The following is an 18,896-nucleotide window of genomic DNA, read 5'->3' as shown; positions in this document are numbered from 1 at the left end:
CATTGTTTTTCTCAAAAGCAATGCCATGCAGATGTTGATGTCTCCAGCTACCAAGAAGCATACTCCAAGTACTTGGCAAGCTTTCAAGAAAACTTTTGCCCGAAGTTGTATGGTTTCTGACATCTTCCTTCGGAGTGCAACTTCTGGCAGAGTGGGGTATACTAAAATACTTGCCATGGAAACCCTAGCACATTGTAACTAGAAGTTTCTTGACATCTCTCAGTAGATGTCTCTTCACGAGCAGATGACCTTGGAGGTTCGGTGTGATTGCTATCAGGACTACCATCGCCGCCAAATAAACAATGTCTGTCCAAGAGCTGGTGGACCATGCCGTGCTCGGCTACGACCTCATGGAAGGAACCTAACCCTAATTTTTGGTGCAGGTTTCAAGATGGAAAGTCAGCCGACTTTTAGAGCTCGACTAATGTCGAGATAGCTTTTTAAGTTTGAGTTTTGTTTGATCTTGTTTGGTGATTCTGTTTGGAATTTGTTTAAAATGGATGGCATTAGTTTTGAACCTGTTTTGGTGCCGATTTGAATTGTTTGACTCTAGTTTTAATACTGGTTTCAATGATTGGTGATATTACTCCCGGGTGAGTAGTGAGAAAAGATGTTTGAGACTGCTTGTTCATACTCATGGCCCGGACCCTTGTGGTTATTTGCGGGAGGAGTATTGAATGATTGAAAAGTGTTGTTTTTACTCATGTCCCGGACCCTTGTGGTTATTTACGGGGGGAGTATTGTTGTTGTTACTCATGGCCCATACCTACATGGTTATTTACGGAGGGAGTATTAAGAGGTCTGAGCAGTGGTTACTCTCACACCTCCAAATTACGATGCAGGCCGCAGTCTGGGGGGGCGTTTGGTTGTAAAAGGCCTCTAGATCTGATGGCCCGGAACTTTTCAGGTTATTTGCACGAGGAGTGATGAGGGAGTCGTTTAACAGCTATGGCCCAGACCTGGATGGTTATTTGGCGGGGGGAGTGTTCATCGGCGGCTTTATGTTTCTATGTCTTGTAAAATGCATATGTGAGCATTTGTGTTGCATTGTGATGTGCCAATTACTGAATATTCCTAATTGGATGAGATTGCCTGGGTATGTCATTGTAACATTTAATGGCCTAGTAACTTGTGTGTAGTAGAAAATAGCATGAACATAGTGAGCATTTCATTACAATAGATTCTCAATGATAATAACAAGAGTTCATGGGTGGAGAAAGCAACTAAAAGCATAACACCTAGTTAGATAGCATGAACAATACTTCAAAAGAGAGAGAAATTAAGAAATTGACAACAGTTAAGGATCGGATTTGCATGGAGCCAGTCCCCCCTCCAAAAGGCTTTGTATTATGGTTTCTCCCATCAAGAGCGACATTTTACAATACAATTGCTTGTGTTCCTTCAAAAATAGCTAGTGCAATGAAGATGGAAACTTCATGCACTATGCAAAACACTTATCAAACACAACATCAATTCCCTCACGGTCTCAGACCCAAGACCTCACACACCTTCGAAGATGGTGAGAGCTAGCGGGGTATGAGAGTAGATTGAGAGGAAAAATGAGTATTCTTACGAGAAAGATGTACATCTCCTCACATTATCACTCATATTAGCATAGCTTAGCTTAGTAATTAGCATGGTAAACGAGATGAGCATGCATTGAAGCTTGGCTCTTGGTTGGATTTGCATCACAAAGCCAAGAGTGGTTGGTGTAGGCCTTCCTTCTCCAAGCTTGGAGTAGGTGATAAGCTTTCCATTAAAGCTTGAAAAGGAGAGAGAATATTCTTTACTTCACACATGAGCTAGTGTGAGTGCGTGTGTCAATAATGCCTTGCAAAAATCAGCCCCCTCTCTCTCTCTTGGTCGACCCCCCTTGCTAATTACTCATGCTAGCATCCTATTGGACCTCCCCAGGCTTAGCCAATGACAATTAAGCAGCATAAGTGATAGCCTTCTGAGATGTGTCCCCCTTTCCCCTTTTGTGAGAGCTTTAGGTAGTTTAATAATTCAACTAAACTCTCATTGGACCCCTTTGCCTCCTGGCCAATAGGAATCAGGCAAGCCATTGGGCTGTTGAATGCTCATTGGTCCCCTTGGGATACGGTCCAATAGTCTTCTAGAGAGCTTAATTCCTATTGGTTCTTTTATTAAGTATTTTTAAATTAATTAAACTAGATTTACTCTAGCCTAATTCTCATTGGTCCACCTCCAAGGCCATCCAATAGGATTTGAGTACACCTTGTGGGCATCTCGGCTAGGGAGCTGACATGTGTCCCTCATTCTTTTTGTGTAAAGGGAGCTTGTGTGTGTGTGTGTGTGTGTGAGAGAGAGAGTTTCTCTCTCATCCCCTATTGGCAAGGATCGCCCCCTCCTATGTAGAGATTGCTAAAGACTTTTGACACACACAAAGCATCCCATTCCCCCCAAGTTTGACCTTTGGACACAACCTTTGAATTTTGGAACCTTAGCATTTTGGAAGTCTTAATGGGCTAAACCTTAGGGTCTTTTAAGGCCATTGTTGCACATGGCTCTTTTACAGATGGCCCCCCCTTTGGATCCCTATTTTCCCTCACTTGGATCCCTATTGTGGCCGGTCTGCTAGCTTCACCAATATTCTAGATTTTTCTCCACTGGTACTTCCACATATTAAATGATCAGTTTAACATGAGAAAATCATTTAGGAGAATTAGATATTGATTATTATGACATTACCTCTCTCTTGAAATCATAGTCGTCCTCGACTATGGGGTAGAGAAGATAAAGCATATTCATTAGTCCTTTTCTTGGCGGGTAGAGGATCCCTATGTTACCCTACAACATCGTTCCAGAATAGATGACTAGTCCATTTGACGCTTGAGAGCCTGAGGCTGCCGCAAGCATGTCTTCACATTAGTCCTATCAATCTTCCATAGTAGAGTGACAAGGTCTACTTGGTGTTCGGGAGATGTCATCTCCGCAAACTTGATCCAAGCATGCCTACTACTTCATTTTTGTGCACAATAAATAAAAAGAGAGTCTTATAAGACAAAAACTTTGTTCATTTTTTACATTTGTACATTTGCTTACTCTTGGGAAGCATGATAAGCATTGACAAGGTTTAGGTTATCCTTTAATTGTATGCCTTGCATCCATCTAGCATCTTCAAAAGAATAATTCTTAAACGTAATAAGATATCGTGGGATAGTCTTACCGCCTCTTAGCACCTTGTCTTCATGTCGGAGAATGGACTCGGGCTGCAGCACCTCTTCTTGGTCCTCGATCTCCGATGGGTCTTCAATAGTTGGTTCTCGAGGTGGCTCTCCTTTGTAAGGCTTTAGTAGGCTCGCATGGAAAGCATTGTGTATGAGCCAATGGTTGGGCAACTTGAGTTGATAGGCCATCTCATTGATTGGCCTAAGAATCTGGAAGGGACCATAGTACCTTTTTCCTAACTTAGCATAGTACTTTTGGTGTCCCGTAGGATTACTGCCCGTCGTGTGCCTTAATCGAGCCTTGGGGGAATTTGAGTAAGACCCAATCATTTTCTTTAAAGGCTTGGGCTCTTTTGTGCTTGTCAGCAACAACCTTTTGCCCTTGCTGTGAGATAGAGATAACATCCTTAATGTTTTGGAAAGATTCTTGTAGGTATCGGCTATACTCATCTGCAAAACGAAGATCTTCCCGTGTACCTTAAGTAGCAAGGGACTTTTTTATCTTCCCTCAATTAACTTAAAAGGTGCTTTTATCGTGGAAGTATGTATAGTGTTATTGTAGGCATACTCCACTAAGGGTAAGTACTTTTCCCATTGGGATCTTTGATCTACTTCCGTTACATAGGCTTTTAGTAGATCGAGAATTGTTAGGTTAGCTATTTCACTTTGGCCATCCGTTTGTGGGTGATAGGCCGAAGAGAAGTTTTGCCTTGTTCATAAATTCTCAAAGAGACCTTCCAGAAGTTACTGGTCATTCTAGGATCTCTATCCGACACTATGGACATTGGCAAGCCATGGTACTTGAAGATTTGTGAAATGAAGAGGGTTGCCATTTGTTGATGGGCTTTGATAGTCTTTTTGACAGGTATAAAATGAGCTTGTTTACTGAACCTGTCTACTACTCGAGCGATTCACCATGGAAAACTTACCGCACCACGTAAGTACAGGGGAGGGGGTTTTTTTTACAAGTTACATAATCATATAAGTTAGGGACAGGCCCCCAATAATTTATCTCCCAAGCTAAAAAATAAGGAAGGGGGGTATCAATTTTTTTTTTCTGAGCGGGGAAGGGGGGGGGGGGGGGAGTGAGAAAAGGGGGAAATGAAAGGAAGTTTTTGTGTTTCAATATCATGGCTTCCCAAAATAGTGCCCTCGAACTTGTGAGTCAATAGTTATAAAGATACATGCAAGAACTAACATTGCTTTCTATCAATTTCTTGTTTTGTGATATAGCTCATTGTTGAGAGATGAAAGCTATAAAGAGTTTTTATATTTGCAAATTTACATGGAGAACCTAACACAACTTTATTACCATGTTTTTTGAGTAATAATGTGTATTGATTTTGAAGCTACAGCGGGACCCAAAACTACTCAAACTCTTCCCCAGGCCTTGGTTACATCAAAGATCCCCTAAACACGAGCAATAATTCTTTCAGGCTCCTCACATTGCACACAAGCAAGACTCCTTACCTCTTAGGGAGAGCACCGCAACACTAAAAAAGTGTAAGAGATTTCAGTTATTCTTCTTATCTTCTCCAAGAGAGAGAGAAAAGAGTGACAAAGCAAACACCAAAACAAAGTAGGTTCTTCACTCTCGACGAGAGAGCTTCCCAAGAGCCTAGCCATCCTTCATCCTTCCCAAGACTCCATCCCTCTCTTTATATGATGGATGGTCATTCATTGGTCCCAAATCCCAATTACTTGATCAAACCTATTATTCGGTGCCCTATTTGTGGCAAAAAGCCCATTTTAGTGGCCAATCGTCAAGCAAATTCCACCAATGTCGTCATTTTCGACACCCTTATAGTGCACAAAGGCCTGAAGCCAAATTTTCAAAACTTCCAAAGGCTTTGCTACAGAAGTCCAAAGACCCAAAACCCGTGTGCCAAAGCAAGACTCTGAGAAAAAACCTCATCCCGAACATACACAAATGCCGTCTAAATATCATATACCCAAATGCCCATAACATATCCCTAACCTGTCAAGTATGAGCCCAAATTGGACCCGACCAGCCCCCCAATCTCAGCACCCACAATGCAAGCACTAGTTTCAAAGCGCAAAAGTCCAACTTTCTAAATTATAACATCAAGTTGTCAAGCATTCTTGATTTTCAAAACCTGTAAATATGCATAAGTGGAGCTAATTTGGTTGTATTGGCTCCATTCTGGGTCGATGTGATTGAAGCCCGATCAAATTCAGGTTGATCTCCAAATCAAATCCGAGCTATTCTGCCTTGTTCTCACATGAAACACTTTTGACCCACCATCTTCTAGCACACACTTGGTTTTATGTTACATAGTTCTTATTTGTATGACGTGTTCTTCAAGGTGTCCTAATTTTGTATACACAAAACATTCCCTTGCTGGTTTTGTAATCTGTAGTCGATATTCTTACAATTTGCGCATGGAAGTGTGACTGCATGAGAGAGCAGTCGGCGCATGAGAAGACAAAACCCTATAATCCCTCCAACTACCGGGTGGGAGTAGGCTCTTAGTTCACTCATGAACACATAGCTCACAATGTCGAGCGAGTCCACATTTAGTCCACACGGGCATCACATACACTCACAAAAGTTGCAATGGACATGAACACTCAATTCACCCATGAAACACTTTTCATAATGTCTATTGAGTTCACATTCAGTTGACATGCAACTCACAATAGCCGCAATAATAGCCATGACGTGCACATTTTACTCCTAGTTCACAAACCCAATCGACCTCGTGCAGGTTCAAACGACCCGACGGAAGACAAATGAAAAGGGGCATGGCTCGAGTGTGGCGGTTGCCTATTGGCCCAAAAGGAAATTGTGAGTTTTTGGACCCACACAAACATTGGTGAGCCCCCCCGGAAAGAAAGGCATTGCCGCTCACTTTTCAGAGGCACGTGCGGATCTTGCACTTGGAAAGCTCATCTTTTGAGGTTGTGCGCGTAGAGCTCTACCAACAGGCCACAAATCATTGGACGACAAATTGTGCGAAAATAATCTTCATCTTCCTGCCTCCACCTCTTGTGAGCGAGGCTTTAGGCGGCATATGAAAAGCGAGTCGTCTTCCGCCGCCTAGTCTAAACCAGCGCCTTGTAAAGTGGACCACTAATCCCTTATGGGTGGGACTTTGTTATCTATGGGACAATGCTCGAGAAAAGATAGGTTCGCTTTATCCAAATCCTTTTCACAATGAAAAATGGCCGGTTCAAATTTTGGGCAAGAAGGTTCTCAAGCCGGTTCAAATTATGGAATTTTCAGTTATAATATGAGAGTTTTAGTGTGATTATCCCTCTCAAATTTAGAGTTAAACCTGCTCATATGCGTGTGAAAAGGTTCCAAAGCCGGGTCCACAAAAAATGTTTCTCGAGCCTTGCTATGGGACCCCTTCCCATTGCCCAAACAACTCATGGAAGCTACATCATCTGCAACTTTAAAATGAAGTTATGCCTTTGCTTCTTGTGAATAGCAGCACGGAGGCAGGTGAGAGGATCTTGCTTTGCTGTTGGGCTCATCTGAACTTGGCCATAGCCTCAGATGGGAAATCTCCATGGGCAAGGGCTGAACCTCATGCCTCACTACTTAAAATAAGAGACGTTATAGGTCGAGTTCCTTTCTGTTACAATGAGAGTAGCTTTTAATATATTAAAGCGTGGCTTGAGCGGAGCTATGGGTAAAGCCTACCCCCATGATGCCTGGTCCCACAGGCTTCAGTGAATCGATAGTGTGTGTTCACCCTTGAGGCACCCTATCTTGTCTTCATTCTTTTGTTGTCGAAGCAGGTGCATTTCTGTTGTGGATGCAAATGCGGGGCAGATGGTTGGCCTAGTATTTACAGGTGTTCTACTCGATATCTTTTATAGCAGTCAGGATTTGTAGAGGTGCGTGTATGCTGTAGATTTTGTCTAACGTCTTTGTTTTGCTTTTGGTTTCCATCCAAGGATAGCTGCAAGAATTGCAGGCATCTAGATTTAGAAAAATGGAGTCTCACATACAGGGACAAGTAGTTGCAATACGTTTTGAGGGCTCCACTACTTCAGATCTACAGGTTGGTGCTTGTTTGGACCTTTTTTCACTTTTTTCTCCATGGTTTTTTGGTACTTCAGGTTGTCATCATGTGGGCTAGCTAGGTAATGGGAGTGGCTGTTTATGTAGGAAGATTAGCTTGATAGAACTTTGGGACATTGTGTTACTTGAGAATCTACATTGGTATGCTAGCTTTTGTTTCACCATCCCTGCTGATTAATTTTTACTCATCAGGATTTGCACATGACACTTGGTTCCTTGTGCAGGGGCAGTACCAAACTTGCTTGTTTTTCATATTTGCAGGCTACAGTTTGCTCGATGTGTAGACTCTCTTGTTTGTATGTGCATCAACTTAACAAGAGCCTCAAGGACATTGCTATGTCGCGAATTGTACTGCCACAATATGAGCTCGTTGAATGTTTCAGCGAGCCTTTTAGTCTTCCGCAATTACGTAAATGTAAATATAGCCTGCAGAATGGAATTTGTAGAATTTGAGTCGTGCAGTCATGTGCAATGTATGAAGCATTGTTGAAAAGTTTGTCTATCTACTTATAAATCACATGTCGTATGGTTTGATTTTTCCCACCGAGTCTTGTTTTTTGGTTTATATACAATATTTAAACTTAGGAGCAATATTGTCTATATATACTTATAGAGCTTCCTCTCTCTTAGAGCTCTTTATTCATTGTCTGGGTTGAGGAACTTTGCCAAAGGGCATTAAAATACTTGACGATTGAAACCCCAACTAGGTCAATTGCCAATCTCGTGAGAATGGGTAGTCAAGTGAAACTGATCTATCTCTTTTGCATGTCATAGTTTACAGTAAAGACGCTAATCATAGGCATGTCTTTTGGAACTTTAAGGGCTTTAAAATGTTCAAACCTTTGTTCTAGTCTCAAAATTTGTGTGGAAGTTGGCATTCTTTCTTCCTTGGGTTGATGAGTTTAAGGAATTTGTTTGAGCCTTGATGTTACCACTTATGTTCGTTGTTCGAATAAGGGTCAAGAGATACATAGGGAGGTTGAACGAGTAGCAATGTTGCAAGCAAACCATTATGTGGGCAGCACTTTGGTTGACATCTATGGGAAATGTGGGTTTCTTGTGAAATCAAAGGAAGGTTTTCTCAAGCTTCCATGCCAGATGGGCCGTCAAATGCAAAGTAGGAAGTTGAATAGCACTGGCTTCAGACTACTTTACCATGTCACAACCCCACTGCTTTGCCCACTCTACCAAGCCCACACAATCTCTTCCACCATGACCAAGTGGCCATCTCTCACAGCCAGGTGAAGGGCTGAATCTGTGGCTCTAATTCCATGGAAATACCACTTCTCCCTCTAAATGCGTTCCTTTTTCTGAGCATCAAAATCCAATAGCAACTTGTCCTCGGCCCACTTCTCCCTATAAATGCCTTCTTTTGCAGCATGATTAGCAGGGTCCAAGAGCTTATCCTCGGCCCAGGCTGCTTGCTTCAACAAATCCGACATGATCACCCGCATCGCATCAGTATGCCCATGCTCTGACGCCAAGTGCAATGCCCTCTACACACAAGCTACTCACTCCCAAGCCTACCGGTGAGCTAGCTCCTCGTCATTTGCATAAGGCATGAGGTCACTAGATCAAGATTAATGAGAAGACTGAGCATGACATCCCCCGAGCTCGTAGCCTCCACAAACAGCTCAAAAGGCCCCGCCACAGTCCATTGTAGGCAATAATCTCAACGCAACGAAGAGGTGAGAGGGCGCGTTCCAAAAGCCCTGCTCGAAGGCACCTAAAAGAGACCTCATGATTGATATGTGTTGAGTCCTCAAGACAACTATAATAGCCCTCATGGCTGTCGTAAATTGTGAGAGTGCAGCTGAGCCTTGCAACCCAAGATTAAGACCTCTCTAGTGTTGAATCCAAATATGTACTTGTTGTAGATTGATCTTGCAGCCCCCTTCTTGGGATAATGCACGGGCTGAATGCAGCCTTGTAGGGTGCAATGCAATGCAAACCACATAAGGGATGATCGAAATATATCCCAATGCACAAATCCATGTTGCTGAGGCCTCTTCTCTGTGCACTATGTTGCAGCTTGAACCTGAAGGTTCTGGCTTTTGCATATTCCCCTTGAGGACAATTGCGAGGATTAGAATGCCACATTTTCTCTCAGTAAGGCCATTTTGTTGAGGTGTATGAGAAACAATAAATTTTATATGTAAGATAGGGGTATGATAGTTTTCTTCATTAATTGTCGTATAAGCATAGAAAGGGGGGTCATATTTCTTAATACAAGTCGTCTATAAGGGTTCTATTAAACTTGTCCGCTTGCAGGTGGTGTCCCGTTTTATATATAGAGTGAATCCCCGGGGTCTACTATCGTCCATATTCCCGTATTCCCATGGATAGATTTAGGCAATCCAAAGATAAAATCCATGGATATGCTCTCCCATGGTGAATTAGGGATTGGCAAGGGTTGAAGCAATCCAAGTCGCTTCCCTCTATCAAATTTTGTCTTTTGGCATACCACACATTTAGAAACATACTCTTGTATGTTCACTTTCATGGTAGGCCAATAGAAATATGTTTCAATTCCCTTTAAAGTAGACTGAATCCTTTTATGCCCCGCATAAGTTGGAGCATGTGATTCATACATTACTTTCTCACGTAGTGAGTTAGTAACACAGTCTATTGCCGTAGAGAAGATAACCATCTTGTAAAGTAAATGGTTCTTCTTTCTTCCCTAATGCAAGGGTTGAAATCACATCTCTAAAATCGGGATCAATAGCATACTCATCTATCATTGAAGATAGATCGTTGTGAGTTGCTATGTAAACCGCATTCACTCTCTGTCGTCTTGAGAGTGCATCAGCTACTTGATTATGCTTGCCAGTAATGTGAGCAATATGAAAATGAAATTGCGAAAGAAAATTTACCCACCTCATTTGTTTGTCGGAGAGCTTGGTCTGCGTCATGAAGTACTTAAGGCTTTGGTGATCTGTTCGTAGAATGAAAGGAGTCCTCAATAAATAGTGCTTCCATGAGTCTAAGGCATATAGAACTGCAAGGAGTTCTTTTTTATATATGCCTATAGTTTTCTCAACAGGGTCGAGCCTTCAACTTCATAGCCTATGGCGTGTCCTTCTTGAAGCAAAACATCTCCAAGGCAATCACCACAAGCATCTCATTGGACTTCAAATGGCTTTGAGAGATCCGGTAGTGTAAGCATAGGTTGAGAAATAAGATTTTTGAAAGCATTGTTCTCTTTGGCAGACCATGTGTACCTAACGTTTTTCTTTGTTAGGTCATGTAATGGTCCTGCTATTAGTGAAAACTTTTCGATGAAGCATCTATAGTATGTGCACATACTTATATAGCTTCTTAACTCATGAAGAGTCCTTGGTTTAGGCCATCTTTTTACTACCTCTAACTTTGATGGATCCATTTGGATGCCATCTTGAGAGATAATATGACCTAAATACTGAATCTCTTGTAAGAAAAATTCACTTTTCTTTTGATTAACATAAAGTTTATTCTCTCTTAGAACTTGAAATATTACTTGGAGGTGTCGCTTGTGTTCATCTAATGAATTAGAGTAGATGATGATATCATCAAAGAACACTCCAGTAAAGGTTTGGTGAGGCTTGAATACTTCTCCATCAAGCGGTTGAATGTGGCTGGTGCATTGGTCAAGCCAAAAGGCATGACAATGCATTCATAAAGACCAAACATATTGCGAAATGCTGTCTTTACAATGTTTTGATCAACTATCCTTATTTGATGATAGCCACATTTTATGTCAATCCTACTGAAGAGGTGGACCCTTGTAGCTTATCAAATAGGTCTTCTACTCGTGGAACGGGAAACCTATTTTTGATAGTGATCCTATTTAGTGCTCCATAGTCGACACACATACGATATGTGCCGTCTTTCTTTTGCACTAGTAGCATAGGAGAACAAAATGGTGATGAGCTAGGCCTAACCTTGCCCTTGTCAACTAACTCATGCATTTGCCGCATAATCTCCTCTTGTTGAGCTTGAGAAACTCTATAAGGAGGTTTGTTAGGTGGTGAACTTCCTGGAAGAAGTTCAATTGCATGGTCATCATTGCCTCATTTAGGAGGTAGCTCACAAGGGATGTCGTCAATAAAGACATCTTGAAACCCCTTGAGAATATTGGATAACTCTAATTCCTTTTGGTTGTGTATTTTCTTTTGCTAAAACATTAGGTTCATTTTGAGAATCTTTCACAAAAATCATGTACACGGGAAATAGAGCTCTTTATTGACTTGTTGAAAGCTTGAGTATGTACAATGGGTATAGTATTACCCATTTCCTTAGCATCTATATACATATCTTTTTCCCTGAACTTAAAGGAGATTCTCCTTTCAAGGAATTTACATTGGCAACCATGCGATCAAACCATGGTGTCCCTAGGATTACATCCTCATGCTTGAGAGGAGAGATAAAGAAGTCCTCTTTGTCCACATGCTTTGGACATGGAGCCTCAATTTCCCGATTAAGGGAGTGATTGAAGCTTCTTGCCCCTTGAAAGCACCGTTTGTGGGTAGGACATCTCCCATCTCGTAGGTTTGTATGCTTAGCTTGGTGGCCAACTCTATAGATATAAAATTATGAATAGAATCAGGGTCAAAGAGAAGAAAAGCATCATGTTCTCTTACCTTTCCCCAAGCATGGCATAGAGGAGATCCTTTGTGGTGAGTTTGGTGAGCTTGGATTCCGACCAAGGTAGTTCTAAGAGGATCATGGCGGTTGTTCTTTTGGGGACAAGCGCGGTACACATGCCCTTGTTCGCCGCACTTTAAACACCAATTATCCTTGAGATAACACTCAAGCTCTTCAAGAGAGAGTTTATTTTTGCCTTTGTAAACTCCCTTCTCCTTAGATTTGTTGGAATTGCCCTTAGGAGACTTTTGGACATTGTCCTTTCCCTTAGGCTCATTGGAACCCTTGTTTTCAGGGGGCTTAGAATTCCTCTTAGCCCTTGTTTGAAAATTGATTCAAGAGGCCATCATAGTATGATGTATTGCCGCCGATATGGTACGTGGCCTTTGGGAGTTGACATACTCCGCCATTTCTTCGGTTGAGTCTGCACAAAATTGCTACTTTTGCTCTCCAAAATGCAACTTTTTGAAGACAGTGGCTTTGAGTTGTAGGTCCCAAAACTTGTCTACATATTTGTGGATGGACTCATAGACAGAGAGATTTAAGCTTCGCCATTTGGTGAGTACTTTGTCTTTGGCATCGATGGCCACAAATTGCTTGGAAGCTGTTAAAGCTTTCCATGTTTGTGGAGCTTCACTGTTGGCCCGTAGGCTAGACCACCATTGTCTGGCAGACTTTTGAAAGTACATAGATACACGGTGTACCTTAGAGGACTCCGTGAAGCCCTCATCTCCGAACGCGGCATCAAATTGTTGGATAAAGGCCAAGACTTCGTCTGTAGCACCAAAAGTGCCATCGTAGGTAAGGAAAGAGATACTCTTCTCTCCCTCTTTGAACTTCTTGAGCTTGGATGATCTCTTCCACGCGGCATAGACTTTTCTATGGTCTCTTCTTTTTTATGGTTCAAAGGTTGCACCATCACTTTCTTCAGAAGATGAAGAATTTGAGGAAGATGGAGAAGAGGGTGACCTCTATCTTACCTTTTTCTTGCCTTGATCTTCGTTGTCTTGACCATCACTTTCATAAGAGGAAGAGGATGAAGAAGATGGAGAAGAGAGTGTCCTCTTTCTTCCCTTTTTCTTCCTTGCTTTTTGTCATCCCTCTTTGAAGTATGGTGTGGAGAAGTATGCAACGGTATTCTCCGTTTTGGAGGTGATGGAGAGTTTTTAGCCTGCCGTCTTCGTGGAGCCATCTCCGCCGAGGTGGCAGGAGACTCACTTCTTTCTCGTTACTTCGGTGAAGGCTCTTGAATTCTCCTTTGAGAGGGAGATGCGTAATCAAGGAGCAAATTTCTGAGCCCTTTGTAGGGATCCTCTTCTTCTTCCCGAATTGGAGAGAGACCTCTTTTGGAAGTCTCACAAGCAGGCTTCCTAGGTGTTCTCTCGTCATGGTGGGGAGCTTGAAGAATCCCATGAGCACGAAGCTACCATTGCACTTCACCTTGGAGGGATGGATTGCCCATGGCTTGTTGAAGCCTAGAAGCAAGATAGGTAACAAGCATTGAGGCATCATTAGTAGCTTGCTCATTGGCAAAATCAAAGTTATCAACATTAATTTCACTCGCTTTACTATTGTCATCCATTCTAACAACTTTTAGGTGTACTTTGGCACTTCAAGCCCTAGTTGCTACTCCTATTTACCCCTTTAGAAAAAGCACTCAAGCTACTGTACCCGTGGCTCGAATACCATTAATTGCAAGGAATACAAGAGAGGGTCGTTCAACACCAAAACAGCACCGGCTCCTCTCAAGCTTGTAATGGCTCAATAGTGGTTAAGCCGTAGGCAAGCCCCTTAGGATTCCACTATTAAGACCATAGATCTCGATGGTGATGCCCCGTTAACTACACAAAGGCAGGCGCACTGCAAGGCTGAAAAATCCCTATTCCACTTACTCACATGCAATTAATAGCATCAACCATTTATAGCTAGCTTGAGGACCTCCCTTCTTGAGCAAGAAAAGAGAAACCTTGTGCTCTGATACCAATGTAACATTTAATGGCCTAGTAACTTGTGTGTAGTGGAAAATAGCATGAACATAGTGAGCATTTCATTAGAATAGATTCCTAATGATAATAACAAGAGTGCTTGGGTGGAGAAAGAAACTAAAAGCATAACACCTAGTTAGATAGCATGAACAATACTTCAAGAGAGAGAAATTAAGCAATTGACAACAATTGAGGACCGGATTTGCATGGAGCCAGTCCCCCCTCCAAAAGGCTTTGTATTATGGTTTCTCCCATCAAGAGAGACATTTTACAATACAATTTCTCGTGTTCCTTCAATACTAGCTAGAGCAATGAAGATGGAAACTTCATGCACTACGTAAAACACTTATCAAACACAACATCAATTCCCTCACGGTCTCAGACCCAAGACCTCACACAACTTCGAAGATGGTGAGAGCTAGCGGGGTATGAGAGTAGATTGAGAGGAAAAATGAGTATTCTTACGAGAAAGATGTACATCTCCTCACATAATCACTCATATTAGCATAGCTTAGCTTAGTAATTAGCATGGTAGAGGAGATGAGCATGCATTGAATCTTGGCTCTTGGTTGGATTTGCATCACAAAGGCAAGAGTTGTTGGTGTAGGCCTTCCTTATCCAAGCTTGGAGTAGGTGATAAGCTTTCCATTAAAGATTGAGAAGGAGAGAGAGTCTTCTTTACTTCACACATGAGCTAGTGTGAGTGTGTGTGTCAATAATGCCTTGGAAAAATCAGCCCCCCCTCTCTTGGTCGACCCCCCTTGCTAATTACTCATGCTAGCATCCTATTGGACCTCCCCAGGCTTAGCCAATGACAAATTAAGCAGCAGAAGTTCTGACATGTGTCCCCCTTTCCCCTTTTGTGAGAGCTTTAGGTAATTTAATAATTCAACTAAACTCTCATTGGACCCCTTTGCCTCCTGGCCAATAGGAATCAGGCAAGCCATTGGGCTGTTGAATGCTCATTGGTCCCCTTGGGAGACTGTCCAACAGTCTTCTAGAGAGCTTAATTCTTATTGGTTATTTTATTAAGTGTTTTTAAATTAATTAAACTATATTTACTCTAGCCTAATTCTCATTGGTCCACCTCCAAGGCCAACCAATAAGATTTGAATACACCTTGTGGGCATCTGGGCTAGGGAGCTGACATGTGTCCCTCATTCCCTTTGTGTAAAGGGAGCTTGTGTGTGTGTGTGTGAGTTTCTCTCTCATCCTCTACTTGCAAGGCTCGCCCCCTCCTATGTAGGCATTGCTAAAGACTTTTGGGACACACACAAAGCATCCCATTCCCCCCATGTTTGACCTTTGGACACAACCTTTGAATTTTGGAACCTTAGAATTTTGGAAGTCTTAATGGGCTGAACCTTAGGGTATTTTAAGCCCATTGTTGCACATGGATCTTTTACAGATGGCCCCCCCCTTTGGATCCCTATTCTCCCTCACTTTGTTACCATATACATGTGGTAGTGATGTGTGTGAACACACTAGGACCTCCGGGGCATTTTTTCCCTCTTTCGGAGGTTTTTTCCCCCGTGCATTGTATATACGCCCATCACTCTAGGGCTATCTATCTTTCCATTTCACACCAAGTAATACACTCTCTATTGTGTGCCTTGAGCTTTGTTCGTCTTCTCCAAGCTGTGTGTTTCTCTGCAACCCTAATTCCAACAATTGGTATAAGAGCAGGTCACGTCCTCCCGGGCTTAGTCGCTAGCTGCTCCAACACACGCCTGCTCACTTTTTCCGATTTTAGTGACCTTTGGCGAGCGTTCGCAGGTCGACAAAAATTTTGGGTGAGCTCGAAGAGCTCGGTTTGCTCAGAATTTTGATTTGGGCTCATTTCGGCCTCTGTTTCCACTACAAGCAGTACTGCACAGGCTATTTCGACATTTTGTGCAGAATTTCTGTCAGTGCCATTTTCTGCATAACAGGTGCCTTTTAGTCTTCTACGGTTTGTGCTATATAGCACAGGTTGTTCTTGCTCCGATTCTCCTATTTTCGGGCAGTTTTCACATCAGGTGCAGCATTTACCATGGCTGACAACAACAACACAGATGTGTTCAAGATGTTTGTTGCTGAGGACACGTTGGATGGGGACAACTACCCTATGTGGTCTTATATGATGCAACATGTTCTTGTGTCAAAGGGTGTCTGGAACATTGTTCAGGGCATTGATGTACGTCCTGGTTCTGATGATGTAGGCGATGTTGAGGATGTTGCAGGTCTTGCTGCAAGGATTGCAGCTGTTAGAGTTGTTTTGCCTACGGCAGAACAAGCTCATTGGGATGTTAAGGATGCGCAGGCTCATGCATTGATTGCGTTGTCTGTGAAGCGCACCATTGTTCCTCACATCCGTTCAACAAAATCTGCAAAACAGGCTTGGGATATTCTAGCAGGTTGCTTGTTTTTGGTTGCTTGGCATATGCTTTGGTGCCACAAGTGCAGCATAGAAAATTGGATGATAAGGCTGTCAAATGTATTTTTGTTGGTTATAGTGCTGAAAGCAAAGGTTATAGGTTGTATCATCCGCAAACAAAACGTATTCTGGTTTCTCGGGATGTAGTGTTTGGGGAAGATTCGGTTCCGCCCTTGCTGTCATGTACTAGAGACAGTAATGTAAGCTCACAGGACATTTATGACAGTTTGTTGCCTCTTTTCAGTGGTGGAAATACAAATGTAAGTTCCAATGAGGCAAATGTACAGCCTATGGGAGTTTCTGAAAATGTTTTAGATCAGCCTATTACTGATGTAGATGTACATGATGTACTTGATGAGGAAAGGGCTGAAAATGAGCAGGCTAGAGGTATGCCAAAATGGCTGGTGCACACTTTGCGTGACAGTAAATTAGATGCACCTTTGTCTAGTCGTACTCGTTCAGGCTCTCGCCATGCATCTTATGCATCAGATTGTTATGCTTTGGCTATGTCTAGTTTGCATGATGTTGAGGAGCCTCTGTCTTTTGATGAAGCACATAATTCAAAAAATTGGATGGCTCCCATGCAATCAGAATATGATGCACTTATAGAAAATGACACATGGACTTTATGTGATTTGCCTCCTGGCAAAAATGCCATTGGTACGAAGTGGGTTTACAAGTTGAAACGCAAGCAGAATGGTGAGATCGATCGCCATAAGGCTCGACTTGTTGCAAAGGGTTATGCACAACAAAAAGGCATAGATTATGAAGAGACTTTGGCTCCCACTTGTCGTATGACTACTGTGCGTTATCTATGTGCATTGGCAGCTCATTTTGGTTGGGATGTACATCAATCAGACATTGTTACTGCTTTCTTGAATGGTGACATATTTGAGGAAGTTTATGTAACGCAGCCTCGCGGTTTTGTCATAAAAGGACAAGAGGACAAAGTGTGCAGATGTAAGAAGTCTTTGTATGGGTTGAAGCAATCTCCTCGTGCTTGGTATGAGAAAGCTGACACTCATTTGGTTAAACGAGGCTTTTGTAACAGTCCAATAGAAAGCACATTGTATGTAAAGCGTGAGGATGGTGTACTTCTCATTGTGGTTCTTTATGTTGATGATTTGCTGATCACTGGACCAAATGAGAGACACAGTGCCTAATTTAAGGCTGATTTGAATGCTACTTTCAAGATGAAAGATTTGGGGCTGTTGCATCATTATTTGGGTATACAGTTTAAGCAGTGTGATGGTGGTATTGCCTTGTGTCAGAAAAGTTACATAGAGACATTGCTATGTAAGTTTGGACTTGAGGATTGCAAACCTATTGCCACTCCCATGGAAACATGTTTGAAGTTGAGTCTACATGATGCTGGTGATCCTGCTGATGTCACTTTTTACCAAACAGCTGTTGGCTGCCTCATTTATGTATGCAACACGAGGCCGGATATTCAGTTTGCAATCTCACAGGTCAGCAAATTTATGCATAGCCCAGGGTCTAAGCATTGGCATGCTGTCAAGAGGATTTTCTGCTACGTTAGTGGCACTTTACATCTTGGCTTGTTTTATCCCAAGGGGGGATCATTGCTGCCAGACTTACATGCTTTTTCGGACTCAGATTGGGCTGGTTGTTTTGACACGCGAGTGTCCACAAGTGGTTTTTGTTTCATGCTTGGCAGTTCATGTATATCATGGTTGAGCAAGAAGCAACCTACTGTGGCCACTTCGAGTTGTGAGGCTGAGTACAGGGCAGTCTTCACAGCTACGGTTGAGTGTGTATGGCTCAAACGCCTTATGGCTGATTTGGGTGTTGGACAGGACACTGCCAACACTATCTACACTGACAGTCAGAGCGCATTAGCAGTTGCAAGGAACCCAGTTTTTCATGCTCGCACAAAGCACATTGAGGTGCATTACCACTATGTCAGGGAGAGGCTCTCAGCAGGAGAGATCAGCTTGGCTTATGTGCCAACACAGGACAACCTTGCAGATCTTTTCACAAAGGCATTGTCTCGTGAGAAGCTTGAATCTTTCCGCAAAGCTTTGGGCTTACTCCCCTTTGTGGACTGATCCTCCTCAGGGCATGGCACTTCCCTTTACTTATGTGCCAGCTCTCGTTCACCGCATCACTCCAGGGGGGATTTGTTACCATATACATGTGGTAGTGATGTGTGTGAACACACTAGGACCGCCGGGGCATTTTTTCCCTCTTTAGGAGGTTTTTTCCCCCGTGCATTGTATATACGCCCATCACTCTAGGGCTATCTATCTTTCCATTGCACACCAAGTAATACACTCTCTATTGTGTGCCTTGAGCTTCCTTCGTCTTCTCCAAGCTATGTGTGTTTCTCTGCAACCCTAATTCCAACACACTTGTATCCCTATTGTGGCCGGTTTGCTAGCTTAACCAATATTCTAGCTTTTTCTCCCCCGGTACTTCCCCATATTAAATGATCAGTTTAACATGAGAAAAATCATTTAGGAGAATTAGATATTGATTATGATGACATAATTTTTTAGTGCATCAAGACACCCGTGGAAGATTAGTACGGTCTGGGTGTGATGGCTAATTTTACTACGCCGAAATATCAAGAGTTTTGATCTGGATGAAAGGAGAAGCTATCAAGA

At 42.5% G+C, this 18,896-nt stretch overlaps 1 pseudogene; it reads left to right on the top strand.

Moving 5' to 3' along the window:
- The window catches only part of LOC147430098 (uncharacterized), a 50,123-nt pseudogene extending 41,314 nt beyond the window's left edge, over positions 1-8,809 (top strand).
- Positions 8,810-18,896: the final 10,087 nt, after the last annotated feature.

The sequence above is a fragment of the Adiantum capillus-veneris genome, chromosome 22 (genome assembly GCF_014529385.1).
Source record: "Adiantum capillus-veneris isolate H3 chromosome 22, ASM1452938v2, whole genome shotgun sequence".
Taxonomy (NCBI): domain Eukaryota; kingdom Viridiplantae; phylum Streptophyta; class Polypodiopsida; order Polypodiales; family Pteridaceae; genus Adiantum; species Adiantum capillus-veneris.
This window is presented reverse-complemented; position numbering and strand designations above follow the sequence as displayed.